General features: G+C 40.0%; 1 long non-coding RNA gene across 1 annotated transcript; it reads left to right on the top strand.

Moving 5' to 3' along the window:
* The first annotated feature begins 2,006 nt into the window (after positions 1 to 2,006).
* On the top strand, positions 2,007 to 4,650 carry LOC125528470 (uncharacterized). The gene is made up of 2 exons (XR_007292397.2): positions 2,007 to 2,548; positions 4,141 to 4,650. It is a non-coding gene; the product is annotated as an uncharacterized LOC125528470 (long non-coding RNA).
* Positions 4,651 to 4,881: the final 231 nt, after the last annotated feature.

Raw genomic sequence — 4,881 nt, 5'->3', positions numbered from 1 at the left:
TCCGCTATCCTACCCTGTCATTCCATTCTTTGAACATGTACGATTCCCTTTCGTACGCTTGATGATGATGTGATCGTGACCTTTATGTCTCGCTACATGATCACGAAGTCCGTCCTCGCCTCAGTATCCATCCAGTTGCAACCGGAGTTCAGCCAACGCTTGGTGTAGCCTTGGTTACAACAATTCCTTCCCCACATGGATTTCACTTTCGTGCACACCGCCACATCATATTAGACCGCAATACCGGAGTTTCTGCGAGATTTGTGTGCTTAGGTATGCATGCATTTGTTATTGTGAGTAGCATTAATATGTGATGTTGCTTGATTATTTATATTATTAGTATGCTTGTGTGCTTTTGTTTTCGTCGTTTCTTTTGTTTCTTTCTTTGGGCCTTCGGTGTTACATATTTTCCCCTCATTAAAGTTGCTCGTCAACCGACACCGGACCCAAGGAATCAGTAAGGAATTAAAATATTTGGAAACTCAGCTAAACAGAATGGAATCATCAGCAGACTGCAGTGAAATTGGGAATGTATCGTATGAATGCCAGAGAAATCCTGGATGGACTGTCAGTATCAAGTTTGCATTAGTGTGCACTCTTCACAACAATATGGATAAGCAAGTCTCCCTTAGTGTACACTCTTCATAGCAGTGATGATCAAATCAGCAATAAGATGAATTGTGTGCCAGATCGAAGTATGTTATCAGTCAAAGGTATGGGTCAAATGCAAGATTTGATTCTTCGTTGAGGATGATTTTGAAACAAGATATACCTGGAAGCAAGCGAGAATGTGCCATGTATTCAATACTCAGAAAGGAGGATAGTCCAGCAAACCCAGTTGCATACAAGTAATCAACAACAGAAATATTAAGATGGTATGTGTATGTGGTAATCGCTCTGCATATCACAATGAGAAGCTTCTGGTGTAAGCAACCCAGTCTTTCCTCGCAAGCTACTAGAGAATCTTCCGATGCAAGGTTCATCTATCTTCCTAAGTATGATACATGGATGACTTCCCGTGCAAGATACTCTGTCTTCTTCAGTAAGCAACCACAAAAGCTTTCGGCATAAGGTACCGAGTTTTCCCCAACAAGTCTTTAAGGGGGGAAGCTTCTGAAGCATGATACCCATTCTTCCTCAGCAAGATACTCTCGATGGCTTCCATCATAAGCCATCCAACCTCCCTCAGTACAACATTGGTGCAAGATATTACACTATGAATTGATAGCATATGGCAATGTATCCCAAGCACAGACCCGCAACAGTTTGGTCATTAGCAAGAATCAGTCAGAACACAAGTCTGCCTCAGAAATCAGATTCTCATATATATATATATATATATATATATATATATATATATATATATATATATATATATATATATATATATATATATTATCTACCACCAGTGGTAGTTACCACCACTTGAGTTTTGTATGTTGTATGTAGTATCTATCAAATCGGAGAGTATGTATGCGTACTATGTAGTATATAAGAATGTTTAGGTACTATATATACTACTTTTTTGGTAGTATGTATCATATTTTGAGTATGCTCCTTTTTACGTATAAATATGTACGTATTTCACAAATATAATAAAAATCATGGGTCAACTTGCAATTTTTTCATGTAACTCACTTTGTGTATCTTATACATATTATATGAACATACTTAAAATGTTAAAGTAGAATATATACTACCACATGGTAGTATATGAGATATGTGGGGTAACTACCCCCAGGTGGTAGGATGGATTTTCCCTATATATATATATATATAGCACGGATTGACTCCGTGGGTTCACCGTCACAATACGCTTTCTTTTTATGTCATACTACGCTTTTACGATTTGTATATAGACAATAGACAAAATAGTAATATAAACGAGGTGGTATTAATTTGGGATCACAAAAAATAGCCGGCGGCCTGCGCGCTAGCCGATCTGGGCCTGCTACTCTTTATATATGTTTCTGGCTTACGTACCCACTAAAACTTCGTTAAAATTCCTTAAAATGCTCCTTCGTTCACGGGCTGTTGCACTTGGGCCGTTACTATCTAATGGGCTTGGGCAAAACCCGTCTGGACACACGAGCGAGCAGTTGGCCCAAAAAAATACACAAGCACACCTCTACTCGACGGCACCGGCGGCGCCGCCGCCGCCACGCGCGGCTGGTCTTCCTCACCGACTTGCCGCCGCCCTGTTGCTCTTCCCCTCCCCGTCCGCCCCCAATCTTCTCCGGCGCCACCACAGCCTCCTCTACCTCCAACCTCCTGCTGCCGTCTATCTCCAATTTGCATCGAAGTCGGTGTCCGTGTTCGTGCGGGACAACTTCTCCAAGACGGAGTGCCCAGCCCGAACTCCACAGGGATTTGGATGCCATAAGACCGAGCCCTTGACGGAAATCCCCAGTAAATCACCTCGCATCACAACTTTCGAAGAACCGTCCAAAATCGCGCCGAATTAGCCGGAAGAACCTCCGCCGTCCGAGCCTGCTACACCTGACCTGAGGCGGAACAACATCCGCTGTCCGAACGTGCTACACCTGAGGTATGTGCCAGCTTTTCCCAAATTATTCTGTAAAATTTTCATCTACAGTCATAAAAAGTACAGTTCTCCTTGGTCTGGTATGAACCATTCATAATTGGGTAGATAGTTTTCAGTGATTGTAAATATTTGAGATGCTACACTTCAGTTTGATTCCCTGTTTTCTCTCTTTTTGATTCAACTCCATGAACAGGTAAGTTCACGAAGAAGTCCTGTTTGCTCCCTGTTTGATTCGAGCCTGAAAGATTCATATTTTGGTAGAAATATTTGTGATGCTCCTTTTGTTGAATCACAATATCCATCTCAAGAATGACAAAAGAGGAAGACATGCTCTTTACAAAGATAAACTAGATCAAAAGAATTGAAATAGGCAAGAAACTTTCATTGCATGTTAAGAATATGGTCCTGTACTGAACCTTTTTACTGTAAATTCGTATTTGTTCTGCTTGAAAAAGCTAGGTCTGATCTTTTGGTAATGTCATAGATTCTTTGCTGAACTCCCTTGGTGTTGGTTGTTCTTGAACTTGAGAAACTTGCGGTCTATAATTGACATCATTCAGTTCCTTGATGAAAACAAAGTTGCATGTCCATTTAGTCTAAAAGTCATATTATGTCTTGAAGCAGTGGAGCGATGCACAAAAAGGTGTGCCGTCCGGTGAGCGGCCCTCCACTATTTTTTCATAGAAGTTCACTTAGTTATGTAGCAGCACAGATGTTGCCTACTGAAAATAGGAGCAATCATGTTATTTAAAAAAAGTGAGGCGAGTCACTGGCCTTTGCATCACAATGATGCACACAGAGCCTAGATTTATATCAACAAAATAATAGGAGAAATTTTGTTGTTTGCATAGAGCCCAGATTTATTACCAAAGTGCACATGGTGGTTTCAATAATTCTAAGAGCATACATCTTATCGATCTGAGATCCATTTTTTCCAATTATATCAAGAGCATACATCCCATTGATCAGAAATTAATCCATCTCTTCTGTATTTGCCTTGTTCTATAAATGTCTAACTAGGATATGATTATTGTTAGTTGACGACACAAGAGAGAGGAAGATAAACCAATTTAGTTACCACAATAAGTTTGTGCCTACAAAGTGTTACTCATATTCCACTTTTAGATGAGTTAACCACAACAAGCATGTTCAGGAGAAACCGTTGAGTGCTTCATGCCACGAGCATATCATGATGAGATCTGTGTTTTTTTCACTCAAAATTAACTACCTAATGGTCTGATTAGTTTCTCTATGTGACAATTTCTTGAATAATAGTATACAAGTGCAATTTCCTGTCAAGGCATATGTTCTTCTGTACTTATATAGTGACTTTACAATAGGTTGAATAGTTTTGTTTTCAATATTTCCTTCCGATTTGTGCATCTGCAATTAGAAGAAAAAGGTATGTCGTTTGCGTATGTATTCTCGAGTTTCTACACCTGTTTATTCTCACCTAGGTGTTCTACACAAAGAAAAGAGCATGATAAACACCAGCTGTGGGCAATCCTGCAATTTGTCCTGACTATTTGGATTCTACAATGGTAAACCTGGATAGCTTTAATTTTGCTGATGGGATGTTTGCCCTGAATTTATAGTCGTACCATTACGCGATCCATTGATGAGAGGAAGAAAAGGTTGATGATAGTAACCTCGACAAAGAAGGTCACCAAAGTTAGAAGTTGTGCACAATAACAGATGGGATCTGAGTTATGATAAGCTAAGAGTGAACCCGGAGACATGGATGAGTGAGACAAGTGGAAGGGGTGTGTGTATGGTGCATACATGTCAGCGATGATAGTCACAACTTGAGGGGTTTTGCTCACTTGCTCGGTCGCAAGTGCATCATCGCTTAGCTATGGAATTGAGATTGCTAGACTTCAGTCTGTAAATGAACAAAAAGCTAGGACTGATCTTTTAGTCAGTTTTGTGTCAATGAGTAAATCAGTGCTCGAGATTAGTTTTGCATCATATATAATACCAAATATATTTATGTGTCAGCCGTGTGCTGCCTATGGTGGTGGCAACAACCTATTCTGTTTGTTCCCTGTTTGATACAATACAATGTTGATTTTATCTTTGCACAATCTGAAATATTCGATGAACAATCCAACGGTTGGAGGCTTACTTTTATTTTTGTTGAGGGGTAAGAAGATTTAATTAAATCGTTCGCACGAACTGAACATGATAATGAATACGCAATGCATATCCTCCGATAAGCTTCAGGAGCAACACATATGAGATGTGCTGCTTCAAAGCAAAGAAGGCCTGCTATTTATCTCTCGTCCCTTCTTCCAGTATACTTGCTATGCAGCAGCAGAGTTGAGCAATATCAGAAG

This window comes from Triticum urartu, chromosome 1A (genome assembly GCF_056163025.1).
Source record: "Triticum urartu cultivar PI428250 chromosome 1A, HENAU_Tu73, whole genome shotgun sequence".
Lineage (NCBI taxonomy): Eukaryota > Viridiplantae > Streptophyta > Magnoliopsida > Poales > Poaceae > Triticum > Triticum urartu.
Note: the sequence above shows the minus strand (reverse complement) of the source record. Positions and strands in the feature narration are given on the sequence as shown.